This window comes from Kogia breviceps, chromosome 8, assembly GCF_026419965.1.
Source record: "Kogia breviceps isolate mKogBre1 chromosome 8, mKogBre1 haplotype 1, whole genome shotgun sequence".
NCBI classification, from domain to species: Eukaryota; Metazoa; Chordata; class Mammalia; order Artiodactyla; family Physeteridae; genus Kogia; species Kogia breviceps.
This window is the reverse complement of record NC_081317.1, coordinates 34,758,404-34,781,732: the sequence shown is the minus strand read 5'-3', so window position 1 is coordinate 34,781,732 and position 23,329 is coordinate 34,758,404. Positions and strand designations below refer to the sequence as shown.

General features: G+C 42.2%; 2 long non-coding RNA genes across 7 annotated transcripts in view; one reads left to right on the top strand and one right to left on the bottom strand.

Moving 5' to 3' along the window:
- Positions 1-23,323, top strand: part of LOC131761263 (uncharacterized) — a 106,999-nt gene extending 83,676 nt beyond the window's left edge. The window contains exons 7-11 of one of the 2 annotated variants that reach the window (XR_010841928.1): positions 3,596-3,746; positions 5,058-5,174; positions 7,895-8,095; positions 11,283-11,387; positions 22,990-23,323. This is a non-coding gene — a long non-coding RNA (uncharacterized lncRNA). Of the gene's footprint in view, positions 1-3,595; positions 3,747-5,057; positions 5,175-7,894; positions 8,096-11,282; positions 12,155-22,989 lie in introns of those variants that run through there. The other variant, XR_010841927.1, reaches the window with a different exon arrangement.
- LOC131761260 (uncharacterized) lies at positions 624-23,312 on the bottom strand. Of its 5 annotated transcripts, none has more exons than XR_010841921.1 (5): positions 23,171-23,297; positions 22,292-22,401; positions 21,277-21,344; positions 12,886-13,019; positions 624-4,719 (listed from the first exon to the last, which is right to left on the bottom strand). It is a non-coding gene; the product is annotated as an uncharacterized lncRNA (long non-coding RNA). The 5 variants fall into 5 exon arrangements; XR_010841920.1 differs by lacking the exon at positions 624-4,719 and adding an exon at positions 9,184-9,697; XR_010841922.1 differs by lacking the exon at positions 624-4,719 and adding an exon at positions 9,184-9,577.
- Positions 23,324-23,329: the final 6 nt, after the last annotated feature.

Here is a 23,329-nt window from a genome sequence, read left to right as displayed (position 1 = left end):
ACCTAAATAGACATTTTTTCCAAAGAAGACATACAGGTGGCCAACAGGCACATGAAAAGATGCTCAATATCATTAATCATCAGAGAACTGCAAATGAAAACCACAATGAGATATCACCTCACATCTCTCAGAATGGCTATCATCAAAAAGAAGACAAAGAACAAATGTTAGAGAAGATGTGGAGAAAAGGGAACACTCATACACTGTTGGTGAGAATGTAAATTGGTGTAGCCTCTATCAAAAATAGTATGGAGGTTTCTCAAAAAACTAAAAAGAGAACTACCATATGACTCAGCAATTCCACTTCTGCCTATTCATCCAAAAAAAACAAAAACACTAACTCGAAAAGATACTTGCACCCCAATGTTCATAGCAGCACTATTTACAATAATGAGGATATGGAAGTAACCTGTGTCCGTCAATAGACAAATGGATAAAGAAGATGTGGTATGTACATACAATGGAATATTACCCAGCCATAAAAAAAAGAATGAAATTTTGCCATTTGCAACAACATAGATGGACTTGGAGGGCACTGTGCTGAGTGAAATAAATCAGACAAAGACAAAAACTGTATGATATCACTTATATGTGGAATCTAAAAAATAAATGAGTGAACACAACACGAAAGAAACAGACTCACAGATATAGAGAACAAACTAGTGTTTACCAGTAGAGAAAAGAAAGGGGGAGGGACAAGATACTGGTAGGGAGTTAAGAGGTATAAAGTATTATGTACAAAATAAATAAGCTACAAGGATATATTGTACAACACAGGGAGTATAGCCAATATAATAACTGTAAATGGAGTATAACCTTTAAAAATTGTGAATCACTGCTATTGTACACCTGTAACATATAATATTGTACATTATCTATACTGCAATATTAAAAATATATTTTAATGATGCTATATTATGTTGGTGGGGAGAAAGAAAGAAAAGCCAAAGACACAGATTTTACTTGGGGCAGTGAAGGGAGAGCACAGAATAGGGAGAGGAGAAACTTACAATGTAAATTTGTATAACTTTTTAAAATGCCTAAAAAATAAACTTATTTTTTAAAGAAAAACACTACATCATAGATATTAAAAATGTTTATTTAACTTTGGTAAATAAAGGGACCAAAATCACATTGTTTATAATTATGAAAGGAATGGATTTCACATTAAAGCATTTCAGTGCTGAAAATAAGGAAAACTCAATTTTTTTAGTACCACTTAGTGAAGGAATCAGATTAAATATCTGCCTTCCCTGTCTCAAATTATTTATTAAGAATATCCAGGTATCAACCTACTTTCTGCTGTAAATATGAGTTTAAATTGAATAGGATTCAAAATACAACTTAGAAAAGATGACTATGATATAAAAGGACTGAAGAGATTTGTGGGGATGAAAAGGAAGAAAAGAAGGAAGGAAGAGAGGGAGAGAGCGGAAGGGAGGGAAGGAAAAGAGAATCTACAATTAGAACCAAAATCTCAAAATTATTGGCTTGTCAAGACAGTGTCTCAGACATCCTCCTTCTTCCATTCAGGTCTATCACTGTGGAAAGATCCTTCTGGTACCTTTCCAATAAAGTCTCCAGGAAGTCAGCCATCCTTCCTTCCTTCCTAATCCTTCTTGGAGCTCATATCCTTTAAGCCTGGGAGCATTTTCCAATGTCTGACTTCCATCCTTACTATTGGAGTGTAGGTTGGTTATTACCTTGTGCAAATGAAAATGCTCTCCCCGGATCAGGCACTCGAAGTGCCTGCCTCTCTCATATCCACTCCGCCTGTATTTTCCTCCAGTAACTGGTGCAGCAACAAGCTCCATGCACGGAACACCTGGCAGCACTCTGCTCCACCTCGTGGTTTATCTCTAGCTTCTGACCAGGGCCTCTTGGACACCGTGGGCACCTCCCTGGCACCCATGGAATGTGAGGGTGCTGTCGTCTTGTGGGGCAGCCTTTGGTCACTGAGAAACAGGTGCTGATGGAGGTGCTTCCCAGAGCGATTTCCCACGGCTCCACAGAAAGTCGTGGCGGAACCTGGTCCTCGTTGCCCATCGCGACGAGTGGCTTGAGAATTCACCCTCGTGTTGTCTTTCCTTCCTTTCCTGTGTCAGTATCCACAGTCCTCCACTTCTGCTCTCTGGAGTCATTTCTCAAAATAACTTACCTACTCACCATTGACTCAGGCATTGCTTCTGGGAAATCCAGCCTAATGTGCTCAGCATCAGAATATATTATTTTCTCAGCTCTTAAAGACTAGTTATTTAACATTGTTTGATTTAGGATTAATTAACTCATCCTTTCTCTCCAGAGAGAAAGCTTGTCCAAACAAAAAAGCTTACTAAATTTTTATAGTCTCACCTTTTTGAGGGATCTCATAGTAAATATTTCATATTCAATTTTTAAAATGTTGAGACATTAAAAATTACAGGGGGTTACAGAGAATAATATCATAAACACCTTTATACCCATTACACAGAAAAACCAATCTAGACGTTTCATTTTAGGTCTTTTCTCTTTAACATGAAAGCCCTGGAGATAAAGTTAAAATCACCCTTTTTGGTTTTCTGAGCCCCATCCCCCCCACCCCAGTCCCATTATCAGAGTAATAAGTAGTCATTATCCTGCATTTGGTATGTTTTCTTCTAGCCTAATCTTGTTTGTTTGCAAAACATTATTTTGCATGGTTTAATAGTTACACATATAGTTACACATACTTCAATAAAAAGTTTACTTTAAAATTTACATGAATGGCATTCCAGCTTATGTTTCACTTTGAAACTGTATTTGTTATCAATTTAATTTTTTTAAGATGTATGCACATTGATATATATGGCTCTAGGTCATTTATCTTATCCACTGTAATATTCTATTGTATAATTTATTCACTTATTCCTCATTCTAGACATTTTGGGATGTTTCCAGGGTTTTATTTTCCTCTTATGAATAGTGCTACATTGTGAATATATTTTTGTACTTTGCTGCAAATGTGAGAAAGAGTTCGGGGGTCTTGGGTTTTTTTGGGTTTTTTTTTGGTCATAAGGAAGGACATTTCTAGTTCTTCCAGATATTGCCCAACTACTCTCATGTGGCTCTGCCAATTTATTCTTCCACTAGCAAGATAAGAATTTCTGCTTCTTTGCGGCCTAGTCATCACTTGATATATATATTTTTTACATCTTTATTGGAGTATAATTGCTTTACAATTGTGTGTTAGTTTCTGCTTTATAACAAAGTGAATCAGCTATACATATATCCCCATATCTCCTCAATCTTGAGTTGCCCTACCACCCTCCCTATCCCACCCCTCTAGGTGGTCACAAAGCACCGAGCTAATCTCCCTGTGTTATGCAGCTGATTCCCACTAGCTATCTATTTTACATTTGGTAACATCACTTGATATTTTAAATTCCTTTAAAATATTTTGCCAGTCTCATGGGCTTGAATGGGTGCTAAAATTGGGAGAGCCCTGGGTCAATCTGTATCACTGGTCACCCTTGCAAAGGCAGGTCATTTCAGCTCTATTTGCTCATTCTTTTTGTATTTACTTCCATATTGCCAAATAATGTGCCTGTATTGCTATTTCTTGATTTTTCCACTCCAGATATCACTTGCCTTGTCTTACTGGTGAAAAGGATTTGACTCTCTTTCAGTTCCTTGTTTTTAAGATCCTGTGTATTTATTTTTGTTGCTTTACACATTTACTTTTTTGGAGCAAACCATCCAGAGGCTTGCAGAGAAGTGATGCACTTGAGGTGAGTTTTTTTAATCAAAAGGTGAGTCTGTGTGTCCCTCCCTCACACCTTGTGATGCTTAATTTTATGTGTAAACTTGGCTGGGCCAAGGGGAGCCCAAATATTTGGTTGAACATTATTCTGGATGTGTGTCTCAGGGTATTTTTGGATGAGTTTAACATTTAAATCAATAGACTAAGTAAAACAGATTGGCCTCCCTAATGTGGGTGGGCCTTGTCCAATCAGTTGAGGGTCTGAATAGAATAAAAAGTCCAGCTTCCCCCAAGAAAGAGGAGATTCTCCAGCAGATGACCTTCAGACTTTATCTGCAACATCAGCTCTCCTGGGTCTCCAGCCTGCCAGCCCCCACTGCAGATTTGGACTTGTCATTCTCCATAATCACATGAGCCAATTCCTTACAATAAATCACTTTCGCTCAATAAACACATCCTATTGGTTCTGTTTCTCTGGAGAACACTGACTACTACACACCTGCATCATTCTCCATTTGGAAAAAAAGCACACAAAGTTATTTCGAGATACTATAAAATGATGTAAAAAAACTTTGTTTTAGTAAAAAAAAAAAAAATTTTACAAAAGAAAATAGCCTAGTCCCAAACACACATTCACTCACTGTATCCCCAAAGGGGACTAGCCATAAAAAGAAAAGTTTAAAAAACTGAATCAAGATAGAAACATTTTTGTCATTAGAAGGACTCTATAAGGTCCTGTGCCATCCACATTCCCAATGGCTTATTCTTAGGACAAGACCTCTTTAAGATGACCCCTTTCAAATGTGTTAGATTTTTCCTCATGGAGTATCCAGGCAAGAGGCTGATGACGTTATGAGACATCCTCCCCCTTTGAAGCGAGTGTGGGAAATCAGGAAGCTCAGCTTTCCTGGTCACTGGCGAAAGTTTAACCTGCCACATCTCTCTGTCAAAGGCGGTTGCTTTTCCATTCTGGGCTTTCTCAGTTGCCTTGTTCAAGTAGCCTGTAATAGTAAAAATAATAATAATAATAATAATAATAAAATAAAAAAATAAAAGAAAGAAAGAAATGTCCCAACTCCCAAAAGGTTCAAATATGCCAACAAAAGCAAAACTTCCATTTCTTAAATCATCGTCTTTCCACTTCCTAAAACATTAGATCTTTTCTTCGTAGTTTGACTAGGGAACTAGCAGTATTTCCAAGAGCCATATTCAAGGGGTTTGGAAGTCTTGCTTGACTCCCTCATGGGGACCACGTTGACTAGGCAGCAGGAAGCTGCTGATTCATCTGTACCAACACAGAATCATGTGTCATTCTGTTCTATACTTTTCTGTAATATAGGAAGAGACTGCGTAAAGAGCAGATGTCTGGACTTGTACAGGACTTTTGATCCTTTATAGCATTACAGCTGTCGCACAGTAGATGATCGCCAGAGTTGGCCGGAAGTCTGCCCTGAAGGTATGATTCCAGACACGTCAAGGGTTTTAGGATGTATCAGATGACTAAGAGTGCATTTACCCTTTACTACTTCTCCATAGAAAGTAGCTTTGGGTTTGGAGGTAAACTTTCTAACTCCTAACTAATCTTACTAGAGAAACGAAGACTTCTAAGCTTCCTCTGTCCTCTCCACTTCCTGACTGCATTTTAGCCTATTCCTCTCTAGCTGGTATTTGGGAAGAGCAAAGAACAACTCAGATGTCTTGAGAAGCAGAGGTATGGGATTTATCCACTAAATAATATTTCATGGGCATTCGTTAAGTGTCAGGTGCTATGCTAGGCACCTGGGATACAGTGGTGAGCAAAGCAGTCATGATCTCTGTGCTCACGGACGTTGCAGTCTCGTGAAGGTGTCAGTCAAAAACATCACTCAAAATAAGTATGAAATAGCAACAGTGATCAGATCTGTGACGGGTAGGCGCAAGGTAACTTCGGATCCGGGATAAGAGGCTTGACTTTATCGGGGAAGTGAGAAGAATGAGCTAAAATCTGAAGGCTGTAAAGCAATTAACTGGATTAAGACTGTAAGAAAGTGCCTTCCAAGGCGAGAGCAGCCTGTAGCAGGAAGGAGCATGGAAAGAAGGAAATGGTCAGAGAAGGCCAGCAGGAGCAGAGAAAAAGCAAGAGGAAGCACGGTGTGATTTGAAGCTAGTGAGAGAGGCCGTGTTCAGTTTTTTCCTATATCCTTAGAGCAATAAGAAGCCACTGAAGCTTTCTTTTTTCTTGTTATTTGTTTGTGTGTTTGTTTGCTGAGGGGGGGATACGATAGAGGGGTGAGGAAGAGGCTAGGGAGATGAGGGCAAGAATGACCTGATCAAATTTATGTGTGACAGGATGACTGTGGGTGCAATGTAAGAAAAGATTGGAGAGAGAACTAGTAAATGAGTTTAGGAAGGTATTGAATTGATTTGAATGAGCTATTATGAAAGCTTGGGATGGTGATGAGAGAGAGAAAAGCGGATTTAAGAGATATTTAAGAGGCAGAATTGACAGGAGCTGATGATGAACGAAATATAGGAGGGAGGTGAGGCGTGAAGGGTTAGTCCTAGGTTTCTGAGTGCAGCTGACGAGACGGTGATGCCAGTCACTAAAAATAGGGAAGAAGCCAATAGGCCCAGATTTGTTGGGGGGAAATAGTTTGATTAGGGGTCTGCTAAGTTTTGAGGTGCCACTGAATATCCAACAGGCCACTGTAAAGACTGGTACGGAGCTAAGAGAGGAGGTCTGAGTGGAGACGTATGAGAGGTGTTTCCACATAGTTGGTAATGGCAGCTGTGGGAGTAAGAGGCGTTGTCCTCAGGAGGGAACGTTGGGTGAGAAGGGGAGAGTGGGTGGCCCCAGTGTCGAGGAACTGCCCAACTTCATGACGGACTACAGGAGGGCGAAGCTGCGTAGGAGACCAAGAAGAAATAGCGAGGAAGGCAGGGAGAGAGAATTTCTCAGAAATAGAGGGAGTGGGCAATAATGTCGATTACGACTTGAGAGGTTAAGTAAGATGAGGACTAAAAACGCCTGATGGATTTAATCACGTAGAAGTCACGGCGCACCTTCAAGCTGTGTTAGAGAAGTGACAGTGCTGGCAACCGGGTTGAAGTGGGTTGATGGGGGTGAGGCAACGGAGTTAACAAGTCGGAGAGGTCACATCGTGACTGGAGAAAGGGATTCAGTGAGTTTTGGTTTTTGGAGCTTATGGACATAAACAGAAAATATTGATTAATACAGGATGGTTTAAATAAGTGATGCAGTGAGTGGAACAGTCCATAGTGTCCCAGAGAAAAATAGCCATTTTGAAGACGTGTAGTCATCTGTAGAGCTAACATATCATCCTTACTGTGTACTGAACACTCATGCGTATGCTGTACATGCGTGCATGTGTCAGTCCTTCCAACCACCCGGTGAGGTAGATGGTATTCTTGTCCTATTTGATATCTAAGGAAACTGGAGCATAGACAGGGTAAAGTTATCCCACATGATAAATCTGGTGAATGACAGAGGCAGCATTTGGACCCAGGGAGTCTGATCGGTCTGAGTCCGTGGTCTCACCACCCCACCAGACAACCTCAGCGTCTGCAGTACCACCTCTGCCACATAATGTTACATAATGCCCAGGGTGGCTAGGGTACCATATGACTCCGACCCACATCAATACTCTGAATATGATATATGTCTAAAGGCCAGAGTTTAGACGTTAAATTCTTTCCTTAATTGATTACTTAATGGTGAGCAGAAAGACAGCGTGACTTCAACAAGGAGAGCATGCCCAAATCGTTTATTAGAGTCCTTAATAGGATGAAGAAGGATTTTGACAAAGTGGACCCAGGCGATAGAGTTAAAATTGTTTTCAGATTCATTAAATCTTTAACCTGAGATTTCCTTCCGGGTTAGGAAAACATTCAGTAATTTGAAGATGGTATTTATGTAAGAGCCAGTTAACTGAGGATCCACTGTAAAGATGTTTCGAAAACTAGGATCTCTGACATTTATTTTCTTATATTTACTCACTGGATAGGACATAAAGGAATTCAATAATCTCTTTCAAGGAGCTTATCAACCATCACCATTTTAATATCTTCTTAGACTTTTCAAGTAAAAAAAAAAAGTCTGGAAAATTTTAATACTGCATTGAAATACTTAGAAATAAAAGAACCTGTGAAGCTATGTTTCAAATTTATATGTTTCAGGTCGGATTCTCGTCCTTCTGAAATAGTCAGACAGCCTCGCCATGCACCAGAAGTACTATAAACCAAAGCAGGGGGAGATTGATCTTGGTACCACCTGCACACGGCATCTTCATTCTTGTAAAGTGCAGCGTGTGGCAATAGCTCGGCCTTTGGAGAGACACGTTAAAAAAGGGAAGTTGGGTACTGTCCCGACCTATAAAGGTAACTTGCCATTTCAAAAACTAAAGAGCCAAAAACCAAAACCTTCCTTCCAGCTTTGAGATCTAACATCAGATCATGATTTTGGTGCATTGCCAAACGTAAGTCTCCGTGGCTTAGGAAAAAACTTTTTTCCCTGTTGTCTACATAGTATTGTATAGTGAGAAAAAAGCGGACTGTTGGCTTGATGGAGAGTTAAGAGGCCTGGATTCCTGTCCAAATTCAGCCACTTAATTAGTTTTCTCTGTCTCCAGCCATGAAAGCAAAGGATACCACTGAACAAGCATTATGTTATATGTGTCACATTATGCCACATTTAGTCGGCACTGTTCCTTTCCTTCCATCCCAGCATGGGTTGAAACTCTACTGAGCATACTGGAGCCTTTGAGAAAGTCAAATAAAGAGCAGCCCTCTTCTCCATTCAAGTTCTGAACCAAGCGATAAAGCAAAAGAGTGAGCAGGTAGAGAACCAAAATACTCCCTTTATACTGAGAAAGGCTGGAGTAGAGGGTGAAGCTTGCATCTGTTAGCAGATGGTCCCTGATACTGAACCTCAGAATACAATAGGCTTGTCCACCCAGCGAGACAGTGTTGGAGCACCACCTAGGCAACCTGCTCCTCCAAGACTTCCAGCCTGGAATACCTCCTGCCTCCTGGCAACTGACTTGGAAGAGTAAGGACTGTACAACGTATGACCAGGTTCTTCCGCCCCAATCAGTCTGAGTCTATAATAGTCTGTTGCTTTTGGGCAGGGAGTGGGGTCCTTTATTTTTACACAATAGGCTATCTTGTTAGTTCATATTTTTTTCGTTAATAATGTAATTGCATATTTAGGCTTACAGCCTTTTCACTGGTTATGTGATATAGCTGAACGGGTATGTCCTAATATACAACCCTTTTGTACGAGTGATGCCATCCACAGTAAAAGTAATGATGTATACGTTAAACCGGTAATAAGAGAATATATACTTTTTCTTTCAGTGTCACTCTCACCAGTTTAATGGGTAACTGAAGTATATGGTATCAGTATGGCTGTGATCTGTATGTCAGCCCAGGAGGGAGATCTGTACAAAGGATACATTTTTAAGACAATGCACATGGTGAATAAATATATTGTTAGAATCTAATACAGCATACAGTAATTGCTAAGTTATGTATTTATTGGTATGCAGAGGAGACAGTGTATTGTGTAATAATTTGACATAAAAGGTAATTGGTGAACGGTCTGTACTAGGTCTTTTAAAACAACCATAGTGAGATTTTCTTTTCTCTTTTTTTCCCCACAAAGTTTATTGAAAAATACAACAATAGTGATACTCCTTGATGCTGTGACTATTTACATATGAGCCACACACATACACACACACCAACACTAGTTCTGGCTTCTCATTAGCTGGGTTTCCTATAGATTCCTGTACTTCCACTCCCGTAATCCAGTGTTGAGGATCCCTGGGTTCCTTCTGGCCTTCTCTCTCCTCATCTTCCCTAGGGAGGAACAGGGATCCTTGTATTTCCAGGTTTTCGGGCATGGGACAACGAATACTAAGGGCTGAGGGAATAATTCGTTGTTCTGCGTGATGATTGTACTGCAGGCTTTGTAGATACCTACGGCAGGACAGACAGGTCTGTAGCTGAAGAGAAATCACAATGGGAAGGGACTCTCTCTCACTGTCACCGAAGAATTAAAGAACAGAGCAAAGGCAGAAATGGGATATGATTAGAAACAAAAACGAAAAACTCTACAAGATGGTGAGAAGGGTGACATGTAGATTCTGGAGACGTGGTTCTGTGAAACTGGTGGCTCTTAGACACAGAAACATACCTGCCCCTAGCAGCAGCCTTGCTTTAGAAAGTCATTCAGATGAACATGTAGATAATGAAAATAGGTCAGTATTTGATGTGATACTTTTTAGGGATGACTCTTCTGTGTGCTGGGAACTATAAGGAATAAAGATCTGAATTGAGCATCGTTGTTGACATTTAGAAACTTTACAGTTGAGTTGAGAAAGAAGAGCGGTAATAGCCTGAAGAATTAGGTAAGTCATACGAGAAATCAAAACAGGAGATATCACAAGAAGAGGCGAATAATTCACAAGAAAAGTAATGGAACAATTAGGGCTGCAAACGCTTAGACTAAGCAAGATATCACTCCAGGCTAGTCTGGGAATGCATCACGGACTAGTAAGTATTGATATATAGAAAGAGGAGGGATATCCTAAAAGCTTAGGTTGAGGCGAGCAAAAAAATCATACAGCCAGAAAGATAAGAGGGTGGTTCAGCAAACATGGTGGGAACCAGAAAATTTCAGGATCTGAGAGATCGGTGAATGCTTCCAAACATGTAGGTTGAGATCAGATTGTGAAGTCTTGCTTGTCAGACTGAGGAGCTTCATTAACGTTTTTCTAGTAGCCAGTAACAAGTTCTCAGTTCTGCTACCAGATAGGACATAGCAGATGGCAGAAAGCCATTACTTCCACTGAAACAGCTTAAAAAGATACATAAATTTTAAAAAATCTCTTTTTAATGGAAGCAAAGAACTAAAATTACAGACCGAGGGGAGCCCTTCCTACATGAGCTGAGATGGCCAACTGTGTACTTCTCTGGGAGCATTTGTCAAGTCTAGGCCAAGGCTGAAAATTAGGGTAGCATCAGCAGCGGGGCCCTCCTAGGGGAAGGGAAGGAAACCAGCGGAGCACCTGACATGTAGGCCAGTGTGACCAACCGGGGTCTGTAAATACCCCTGATGTGTGGCTGGTTTTCCTCGCGGGATGTGTGCTGAGTGATGAGGGGGCATGGTAGGCTAGAGGACTGAGACTTCTAATCATCAAATCACGTTTAAAAGGAAGCTAAGTAACAGAACATTGGTTTCCCGAGGGCAACACCAACTTTCTGTGGTAGGAAAAAATGTTTATGAGAGCTGAAAAACATCCTGTTTTAAAGTTTTAAACGAGATTTAGAAAATCTGTCACCAAGAGGCGGGGAGAACGCAAGGAGGAGTGCAGACCGTGATAAATGAGGATGGCTGTTCTACGAATGAATCACAGAACCACACTGCAGGGGGTGGGAAGGAAGGGGATGACCTAAGTCACTCTGGAAGTGGGTTCTCACTGGACACCATAAGGCAGTAGACAAAAAGAATGCTATACAAATAGTGTACTCTAGTTGGTAATTTCTTGTTTTGCTTTCACAGGGGTATGTGTTAGCAGCTCTGAAACTACGACCAAGAAAATATATTGCAGATAACGAAAGCCTGGCTTCTCCCTGTCAGAGAAAGAAGTTTACCAACAGGAAAAAGGTACGGACCATATAATAATGACCCTGTGTGCTGGAATGGCATTCAAGGTTTCAGTATGAACGCATAGATACAGGGGAAAAAAAAAAAATTGCCTGTGTGTGTGCACGCGCGTGCACGCATATTCAAGGATCAGTGTATACGCAGTCAACCTTTTAACCCTCCCAATGGCCAAAGCTAGCATGCTTTGAGCAACAAAATAATGACAGTGTTGGATTTCAGTCCCTTGATATATATGTAGATACAGATATCTATAACTATGTCTAGATATATATGCATCCCCTGGAGTCTATATGGATATCTATAAAGTGCATAAATGGGGAAGAAGGGACAACTCTTCCCTTCCAGAGGATTCCATTTAGCAGAAGTAGAAGGAACGAAGGAAATAGAAGGTCACGGTTAGAACAGCTTCGTGATAATTGTTGTAGGCACAATGCACAGTGGACGCTAACATTGAGGGATAGTACTTTAAGAAGAAGCAGAGTATTTGTACAGTGTCAAAGGGTTGTCTCCCAAATAAGTATTTATTAATTACAAGGAGAAAAATAGGAACTTAATAGACAGGAAACTTGGCAGAAACTACCTGAACCAAGGATCAAGTCACTAGTAATAGGACTTAGTGACCTATTGTTCCCCCTGTTAGTATGCATTAAGAAGGGCAATAATGCATAACCGCGCTCTAATCTTGAGAAAACACTAGATAACCCCGGATTGAGGGACATTCTACAAAACCTGTAGCCAGTGTCATGGTCAAAAGTGTCAAGGTTATGAAAGACAAGAAGAAATTGAGGGAGCATCACAGATCAGAGGAGGCTAGAGAGGCAAGGCAACAAAACACAATGTGGGATCCTGGATTAGACCTCGGGCAGAATAAAGGACAATAGTGGAAAAATGGTAAAATCCCAAAATGTTGCTATGTAAAAGCCCAGAATATTTGGGATTTCATCACCCTGTACATGAGAGAGGACCCAAGCCTTACATTAGTGTTTAGATTGTAAAATGTGGACTTTGTTCGGTGTCCTTGCGGAGTTACTAAAGATCACAACGTATTTCAAACTGCCAGGAAAATAGAGGGGATTTCCTAGAAAAATTTATCTGAGTTGGAAATAAAGGTGTACCTTTTCCACTGTCCCGATAACGCTGTCCACTGCTTGTAACCTATGTAGGCCTTAGAGAAGGAAGGGAGGGAGGGAGGGAGGGAGGGAAGGAAGGGGAAAGAGGGAAAGAGTCAAGGAGAGAAGGAGGAAAGGACAGAAGGAAGGAAAGAAAGGAAAGGAAAGAAGGAAGTACACTGTTGAGATCTCTGAGGTGTCCCATTATTCAAAACTTGGGGGATGTATCTCCATCACAGACCAGAAATGTATCGAACATGAAATGTAAAACCAGCTTTCCGATGGTCAGTGAAATATCCCAAGTGGCACAAAGTCATCCGCAGTGAGTTCCTCCTCTCTCCCCACACCTTCTTTAACCAGTTAAACATTTCCACGTTACAATCCACTACCTGCGGACAGACCCCTTCCACAGCGTCCACTACAATGATGCACCCGTCACAAATGCGAACAGACGTCGATACTTCTGAGGGGAAATCCACATGTCCTGGTGAGTCTATCAGATTACTCAGGTACTCCTCCTCACCTGAAATGAAATTGGAAGACACACATTTTCAGTTGTGCAGGTATACAGTACTCTTCCTCTGGCAACCCAGAGTCAGAGAGCTTCTAAGAAATGACTGAATAAAGCTAAAGAAGACAAAAGCTCAGTCAACAGCCACCATTCCAATTTAGGAATTCCCAACGATGGAACTATCGATTCCAAACAGCATCGGTATAAAAGGTTAAAGGATTGTATTTTTCTAATAATCTAGTAACCACTTACCAAGAGCTACTGTGAGCCAGGCACTGTGCTAAACACTTGTGCTAATCACACATGATTGAGCCCTTAAAATATCCATACAACATAAACTTTCCTCTACTCACTGTGCAGATTAGGAATTGGGACTACAAGAAACTAATGGAAAAGACACAAAGCAGGTGGCCAGCTACTTCCCTACAACTTCTCAAAGAGCAGTGTGTGAATATGCACAGCAAGACTTACAGTCAATTCTAAGTCACAAACTTAAAGAGCAGCTACTATGTGCCGAGCAGTGTGCTACGTGCACTCACGTTTGATATACAGTATCCTTTAATCCTCACAACAAAGTTGTAAGCTGAGAGCATGACTCATGCCTATGTGTCCTGTTTTAGCACTGAAAGTCTCACATCCCATCAAACGCCAACGTCAGTCCCACGTCCCACTAAGCCCTAAGTCAGTCCCAGGCAAACCAGAACTCCTGGCCACCCTAGGTTACAGAGACATCATATTATCAATAAAAGATAATTAAGTAAACCAGCCAGGTAGGTAGTTCATTAGAATTCTACACTCATTCCCCATTCACTGATAAATCTGATACAATTCTCTTTTAATGGCATAATAATTACTTAAATGATCAAACACCTGAATATACCTATACTTTACTTTTGCTCCTCCTCTTAACTCAGTGTTTTTCAACTTTTGTGTGCTCCAGAACTACTACAGGGCTGAATGTTATAACTTATGGGGCCATTTAAAGGAATTTCCCCAGTGTGATGTTAACAACTTGATGACCTGATTAGTACCCTGTGTGACACTGATAATGATAAAACAACAACACTGTAGTGACCAAAGCCACAGCTCACATTTGTGGAGTGCCTATCTGGGCACTATCTGGCACTGTTCTAAACATTTTATAGACGTTATCTAATGTTTACTTACAACAACGCTTGCAGTAGTTACTACCATTAGGCCGATTTTACAGAGCAGGAAGCTAGGGCACGGAAAAGTAAGTTATCTTTCTGAAGAACATCCAGCTAGAATCCAACTCTAAGGTAAATTGCCCAAGATCAAAGAATTCAAAATGGAAGGGTGAAAGTTCCAACCCATCTACCTCCAAAGTCATACCTTTAACCCCGATCCTCAAGATGGCATATATTTAATCTCACATGCCAAGATTCCACTGGTAGTGAATTTCTGAACACTAGGTTAAGGATTCCAAAATGCAGTGGGCTTGGTGGGAAATTCTGCCATCAATCGGCAAGACTGCCTTCTTCAATACCACTCCTTCCCCTGCTTCCTCTTTTCATGCAAATTGCTTTCTAAGGAATTCTGGCTCTGATGCACCCACCAGGGAAGACTCCAACCAGAGAGCACTGTGGACATCTCTAAACAAAGTCAAAGAACCAGTGCCCTGGAACAATGGCCCCGTGTGCCTCCTTAATCGAGTCTTTTACTGTCAGGTCTCACAGCATCAGTCTCACAGCTACCCTTTAGGATAAGCACCAGGGTCCCAACCAAATAAACCAGAGAAAAGTGAGCAGTGCTAGCAAGGCTCAGGGTTCTATCCGCTCCCATCTCATAAAACAAAAGTTATGAGATTCTTGAAATCATTCAGCATTTTTGCAGCCCAACCCTTCATTTCCTAAACATGCTAAAGCCCCCACAAGGGAAGAGATTTACCCAAGGTCACAAAAGCAGTTGCAAGACAGAAACACACCCGGGTCTATCTACCACCTTAGTCACTTCCCATGAAGGTCACAGATGCCTCTACACTTTGCAGCAGAGGAAACAACACTTGTTTGTTCATTTGGCTAAGAACCAGAATAAGAAACCCCGGAGTGAAAAAAGATTGATGTTCACTTCCTGGAACCCATATAAGGGTTCTAAACCTCTGCAACCTACTCAGAACTTCTCTATGTTCACATCACCCTGGAGAGAAAGTCAGAGATCAAGGACCAACTATCTTTCACTCAATTTCACATTGCTAATATGTGCCATTACCATAAAGCATGGGGCCTATTGTCAGAACAACTGAAACGGTAACAGCGGCACACCTTTGACTAAGACTTAGAGTGACAGAGAGATGCGCGCGCGCGCACGCACGCACGCACACACGCACACACACACTTAAGATGAGAGACTTTAGCATGCTTAAAAGCTGACAGTTAGGCACCAGGGCAAAGGAGATAAGTCCAGAGCACCAGTCTTTCACAGTGACAGGAGGCAAGCAAGGATACTAATAATGTTACAGTTTGAGGGGTAGTGGCAAAAGGTTGAGAGAATTCTCCCGTTTTCTGTGAAATGGAATGTAAAAATGTCCGCTGAGATTGTGGGAGAGGGACTGAGAGGTGGACTGGAAGAGACTAGAAGGTTTAAGAGAGCTGTTGCAGAGAATGAGCAAGGCCAGACAGACAACAGACTGGAAGTCTGCCAGCAGCCCGAGGACCAGCCGAGAACCCAGTGCAAGTATGAGGAGAAAAAAGTGTAGAGAGTTAGCTCTATCAGGGGTAGAGTTTTACTGGGAGGACAGAAGGTGAAGAAAGCAAACTGAGGACCTTGGCAAGACTGTCAGCAAAAAGACAAATCTGGGTTGTATGAGGCAGGAAGTAAATGAAGGACAGTGATGCGGCTCAAGAGACTGAAGGGCTTTCTGAAATCAAAGAATGGGTACCTCGCTACGCAGGCAACAGAGCTGGGAAGAGTAAAGATTGTGGAGAAGGGAGTATTTGAATTTGAAATGTCAAAGATGAACAGTTCTGGATGATGCTAAAATCCAGAAAGTAGCCATGCCAGAGGGAGGGTGAAGTGGAGATCTACACGTCACTACTGATGAAGCCATGCCGTTGGAGAGGTCATTTTCAGAAACGGTAAAAGCTACCCTGGTGGATTTGGGTAAAAAGGAAAACGATGAGCCAGGTGCCAAAGTCATTAATGAACGGGGACCGGGGACTGACTGATTTCCAAAGACTCCTGGTGCAAACAACGAGGCTGCAAATGTAATTACTTGGCTCCCAGGACTACTACCACATGCTAACTACTCTGTCTTCAGGGGAGTTTCTTAACCCCTGTGAACTCCATCTTGCACATATGTAAAATGAGGATAACATCCATCTCACAGAATTGCTGGGAGGAGTAAACAAAATCATGCATATGAGGCATCTGGCTCAGAATCCAACTATCGTGCACCCATTTTCTTAGATCTGGCATCAGCTGAATACTTCACAAGGTAAAGCATTCATTATGTTAAGATGAAATAATCTGATCTTTAGTCAAACAAGGGACAATGGAACCCTTCCCTCCCACCCGGGTCCTAAAGGAAGAGGACAGAAATCAGAACCTCGGGTTAATGTTCACATATCTGGAAGGTAAGGGAAGCGACTGATACATGTTGGCCTTGTGTGAATCTGGATGGCATGAATCAGTTTCCCCGCGGCCTAGTCTTAAGAGATTAAGACCAGAGAGCCACAGAGTTGAAACCAACATGGGTGTAAACTCTCCACTTGCCCACAACCACAAACCCCTATGGAGGTGTTTACAAAGAGGTGAACCTGCACATGGATCTCTTTGCAGAAAGCCCTGCCATATCCTTGGTCTCCACATTTGGAGTACATCCAAGCTACAGTGTGGCTGCCACCTGAGTAAATACTGAGTATCCCACTGAACCAGGTTGTTAGCTAGCTAGCACATATGCCTGAAGTACAAACTGAAAGCCTGTAAGTTAAAGCCCACTGCAATTTGTTCTATCGTGCTTTAGAAATTTTTTTTTTTTTTTTTTTTTTTGCGGTACGCAGGCCTCTCACTGCCGGGGCGTCTCCCGTTGTGGAGCACCGTCTCCGTACGCGCAGGCCCAGCGGCCACGGCTCACGGGCCCAGCCGCTCCGCGGCATGTGGGATCTTCCCAGACCAGGGCACGGACCCGTGTCCCCTGCATCGGCAGGCGGACTCCCAACCACCACGCCACCAGGGAAGCCCCCAATTTTTAATAAGTTACCAGTATTTTTAAAATTGGAGGATTTTACCAAAAATCTTGATGCCAACTTTTCTTGAAAAAACAAAACAAAACAAAACAGAAAAATACGGGGCATCAGTCAGCTGCAGCCGACTAGCACTAGCCCCCCGGCCAGGTAGTGGGGGGTGTTTCATGGGTGGAAAGAGGCTGCTCTCTAGCTCATAACAGTCCCACCCAGACTGCCTCATTCATGCAGAGCTGTTGACACCAGCACCGCGTCAAGAACTAATAATATAGTACTTAATAATCAAATTAGGCTGGTGTTGGAATAAGTAGTTAACTCTTTGGGGGGAAAGTTAAGTTAGACATCTACCTCACAGCTTGCATGTATACACATACACGTGTACAATTATGGTAGGATTAAACATAAAAACTGAAAGTATAAAAGAACTGGTGGTAAACTAGAAGTAATTTTTATTTCAGTCTTGTGTTTTAATGTATATTCTACAACATACTGAATTTTCTATAATACATATAAACTTGTAAACTACAGGGTAGAAATGACAACAACAGGCCTTCTGACAACAATAGTCCAGGAATTTCTAAGTATTTAATCCATCTGAATACATTTCTCTCATCTATAGCTGCATCCTAGGCTAAAGGATTCAAAGGTATTACATCCTCTTAGGATTTTTTTTTATAGAATGTATATTGGGATTGGGATTATTTCCTAACTCTTGAAATGACCAGATAAAAGTATAGTATCCTTGTGGGAAGGGCACAAAGAGAGGTGGCTAAGAAATAGGAAAATAACAAGATTTAACAATATGGTCCCAACATTTGTACCAAATTTTAGTCACCAATGTAAAGATGAGAGAGGCTGCATTTTCTCAAGGAAGAACTGGGGCCCTTGAAAATGCTAAGATAAGAATATCACCTTGATGGTTTTCAACACTCTATCTGTAATATGCATAGTTTTGGGAAGCTTATTTGTTTACCTTAAACTAGAAAAATACCTTATCTTTCAATCCAAGTGAGGATTTGAACACATTGTTGAAAGCTGGTTAAATTAAGAGTCAAAACCAGAAAGCACTTCATTAACATTTAGTACAGAGACCCTCAACTAACAGGGCATTTGGAAGGGGCATGGGAAGGAGGGGAAGAAGTGGTAAACACAAAAATCACCTGCCGAGTTTCTTCAACCATCAGGTCTCCCTCCTCCAGAAGGGAGATCCCCTTCAGGTTGTCCCACCTTCACAGCAGGAAATGCCCCATTCCAGAGCGTCAATGCTGAGATAGGGATGAGAATGTACCTCATCTCTCGGATGTTTTGAGAACATGTCTCAGTCAACATCCCAAACTTCCACCCCCATTTTGCAGATGTGGAAAGCAAGGCTCTAACTGTCAAGTGTGGAGACTGCCTAACCCACAGCCCCTTCTAGGCCATCACGGTCACAAAGAAACACGTTGAATACTTTATGGCTCCACTCCAGTCACCACTGATCAGACTAGGAGATGACCATCCGACCACAGACTGGCAGTCCGTAGGTGCAACCTCTGCCATAGCCTGGCATCAAAAGACAAGCTGAGCAACATCCTGCTCTTGAGATGTATGCTCGTAAACGTAGGAGAAAGCAGCAGTAAGCAACAGAACTAAGGGAAAAAAACAGGAGTTGAGAGGAGGGGTCAGGGAAAGGGGAGTTTATGAAGATGGAGGCACTACGGGTAGGCAAAAGCTATAAAACAGAGAAAAGACTTACAGGATGAAAACAGATAAAAACAGAGAACTCAACCCAAGGATGACAGTGGAGTCCCAGAGGGAAGATCTGTTAACTTTTACTGATGGTCTCTAGAGCCGTCCTGGATCCAGAATCAACATCTGCTTTCAGTTTCTTTGAGATGTCACTCCAATAATGCTCCTGCTTTTGGATTTTCATGAATATTGTTCCCAGTATCATTTCACACATATTCTGTCAATAAGCCATCCCACCCCAACCCAAGCTAGCTTAAGCCTCTGCTCTGTGCAATCTAGGACACTCTGAGAGCAAGTTACCCAAGGTCATACAGTTCAACGAAATAAAGATTAGACCATTCAACTCCCTGGGACCTATAGCCATTTTCGTACAACACTGTACCACAAAGACAAAAGGGACCTGGAATGACTGAAGGTGATGATACATAAAGTAAACCTTAATAAAATGGTTTAAAAAGGGGTGAAGGAACTGGAGACAAAGTCCAGAGAGCAACTAGAATTGACACTAAAGTAATCTTCAAATGAAAACAGACTAATAACATGAGTGTGGAAAAAAGAAGGCTACAAATCTCTTAAAATCTATAAAAATAAGGAGAGAAAAGAAATAAACTGACCGCTGACCCATCCACTGGATCACAGAATGAGGACGTTTAAAAGGTGAGAGGTAGTTTTTAAAAAATAAGGCATCAGGGGCTTCCCTCATGGCACACTGGTTGAGAATCTGCCTGCCAATGCAGGGGACACGGGTTCGAGCCCTGGTCTCAGAAGATCCCACATGCCACGGAGCAACTAGGCCCGTGAGCCATGGTCGCTGAGCCTGCGCGTCCAGAGCCTGTGCACCGCAACGGGAGAGGCCACAACAGTAAGAGGCCCGCGTCACACACACACACACACACACACACACACACACACACACTCTCACACTCACACTCACACTCACACTCACACTAAAAAAAAAAGAAAAGGAAAATTGACTGGAAAGTAAAGAGGTTCCCAAGCATCCCCTCCCACACACAGTTCCCCCTATTCCTTACATCTTATATAAGTGTGTAGTGTGGTACATGTTAGAATTTTTTTTTTTTTTTTTTCGGTACCCGGGCCTCTCACTGTTGTGGCCTCACCCGTTGCGGAGCACAGGCACCGGACGCGCAGGCTCAGCGGCCACGGCTCACGGGCCCAGCCGCTCCGCGGCATGTGGGATCTTCCCGGACCGGGGCACGAACCCGTGTCCCCGGCATTGGCAGGCGGACTCTCAACCACTGTGCCACCAGGGAAGTCCTCATGTTACAATTAATGAACCAATATCAATACACTATTATTAATTAAAGTCCATAGCTTACATTATGATTCACTTTTTAAATGTATTATGACGTGTCCACCATCACTGTATCATATTTGTTAGCTGTATTAATCATTTTGAAGAACAAATTGTGGCTTCATTGATCTTTTCTCTACTTCATTAATTTATGGTTTATTATTTCCTTTCATCTAGTCACTTTAGAGTTATTGTACTTTTTTCTCACTTCTCAACTGGGAAAAATAAAAGCACCTTATTATTTCATTCAACCCAGTTTTTTTAGCCTTCTATAGACAGTTTCTTGGGCCAGTTCCTCACCCAATGTGCCTCAAGTGCCCAAGTCTTCCTTCAGTATCTTAGGTCTACTTTTTAAATTCAATTTTGCTTCTCTGTCTCCTCTTCTCTATGTTACCAGTCACCTGATAAATCCAGATGACTATACTGTAAATTCACTGAAGGGAGGAACATCTCTACCTTTCTACTGCAAATAAATTATTCCAATTTCTTTCAGTTCACAGTTAAAAACAAAGGTCTCTATCATTTCATTTCGTAAAACATGATCTTCATCATGACCCTCAGGCTTCAGAAGCCTTCTTTGGTACTTAGGTTAGCCTTCAAGGTCTCTGTAATCTGATACATTTTTTCTACCTGCACCTTTTTCTCTCTCAGTATAGGCAAACGTTCCACTCAAATCAAGCACAATCCACAAATTAGCCTTTATGCATTTTATCCACATTATTACCCACTGTGAAGCATCTCTTCCACCTGTGAAATTTTCCACAGTCATGCCAGGTTTTCAAATGATTGGTTGCAAAAACTCATTCTTGCATTTATAAAATATTAATATAAAGTAACATAAAGCAATCTAGAAATAACTTTATCTCAACAATCTATTTTATCTTGCTAAATGAATTGCCAGCTTCTTAGATGCATGAACTATGCTTCATACTTTTTCGATCTTTAGGAACACAACGAAGGACTCAACACATTGTAAATTTGCTAATACTTACTGAAATGCAGGTATATATCAAATATAACATACCTTGCCTGCCAGGCGACTGGAGATGATGCCATTGCTAGATATAAGACAGTCAGCCAGAGTAGTTTTTCCTGTTAAAGTAACAATTATTAATTTAAATCGATTTCTTTTTTTTTAAAGGGTGAGGTAGGTAGATTGTATCAACAAATTTAACATCTAACCATAGAACTGGTTTAGTAAATATTTCCTATTTACCTATACTAAGTGAAGCGAGATACAACGGGCATGTTAATTAGAACTTTGAACAAAACATCACCTGGAAGGACACAGATTCCAGCACTCCACAGTGCTGTAATCTGTACTGCCAACCCTGCGGATCAACCTCACTTTAAAATCCGTCAAGCAACATTGTTTTTTAAGGACAGAAAATTTTTTTTAATTGAGGCATAATTTACACAGAGCAAAATGCACAGACTCTTAAGTGATAAAACAAAACACTGTACCAATCAAAATATAAAACATCTCACAGGGCTTCCCCTGTGGCGCAGTGGTTGAGAATTCTCCTGCCGATGCAGGGGACACGGGTTCGTGCCCCAGTCTGGGAAGATCCCACATGCCGCGGAGCGGCTGGGCCCATGAGCCATGGCCCGTGAGCCTGTGTGTCCGGAGCCTGTGCTCCACAACGGGAGAGGCCACAACAGTGAGAGGCCCGCGTACCCCAAAACAAAAACCAACCAACCAAACAAAAAACATCGGACGAGTTAAACAATCACGTAACACAGGTTCTGAGGATATTACGTCAAGGCTACAGACGTGTTATATTACAAAGCCATTTCAAAATACTTGACAAATACTTAAAAACTCAACTTTTCGTTTAAAAGACAACAAAATATACTGCATAGAAGAATAACAATCACTACTTAGCTGTGTTCCTCCCACAGCACACTTTTAAAGGAAATAAGACTTGCAGCTTAGCAAGCATCACTCTCATCTGCTGCCCAGAGCATCACTCCACTGACACATGCGAAGAGGCACCCCCTTAATTACTGAAAATAAGCCATTTAGAAAGGATTCTTACCATGGTCAACATGAGCCAAAACACAGGTATTCCTGATGTTAGCCGTGTTTTTCTGGAGTTGAATCATCTTATCCAAACTGTTGAGCACCATGGTCACTTATTTCCTGTGACTAATAATTAAACACGTATTACAAATGGCTGAAGATCAGGGCGTTAAAAGATCAAGGTTTCTTCTACTGCTGGGAGCTGACAAGACTTCTCGAGTCCCTTAAAGTAAGAACCCAACGGATGCTTCCTGAAGGGAGAGACCCACTCAGGCCCAAGTCCAATTTGAGCGCTTCAACTAATATTGTACCACGACTGTACTTGCGGAGTTTACTCATCCTTCCGGATCGGCCGTTTGCGATGAATCACAAAGCTCGTGGGGGTTGGGTGCACAGTGACACCTGGAACTCTGCCCCGTACTCTGTACTCGGGCATTATTTCTCCAGGTCAGTGATTACATACTGGAAGGGTCTTATGCAGGAGGGAGAGAAGATGCCGACATCTCTCTCTTCCCCTGCTCGATCTTTTTCCAAGCCTCTCCTATCACGCCCACTTGCTTTCACTGGAGGTGAAACACCCAGCTTCCCGACTAAATTTTGGGGTCACGTGCAGGTGCACTGAACATCTTCCATTCCTTTCCACACTGGGGAAACAAAGAAAAAACAAACCCTCAACTCTACATTCCCTTTATCCTCACTCCCTTTTTCTTTGAGGATCCCGGGTCCGCACTGAGAAACGGACGACCCGGTCAGGACACTACGCTCGGACGGCAGCAGCTCCCAGCCCCGGCTCTCCCCTAGCCCCGTGCCCGCCCTGCCGCCGCAGCGACCCGAGACCGCCACTGCCTGGAGTAGGCGGAAGAGGACGCCCGGACGCCTGCGGGCCCGCACTTACCGGCTGCCGCCGACCAGCCAGTCCGCCTCGGACCCCAGCGCCCAGCCACACCACGCTCTTCGCACGCACCCGGACTTCCGCGTGCACCATACGCCCGCGCGACAGGGGCGGGGCTGTGGACGCACGACCTTTGACCCGTCCGCGTCTCTGGCGCCGCCG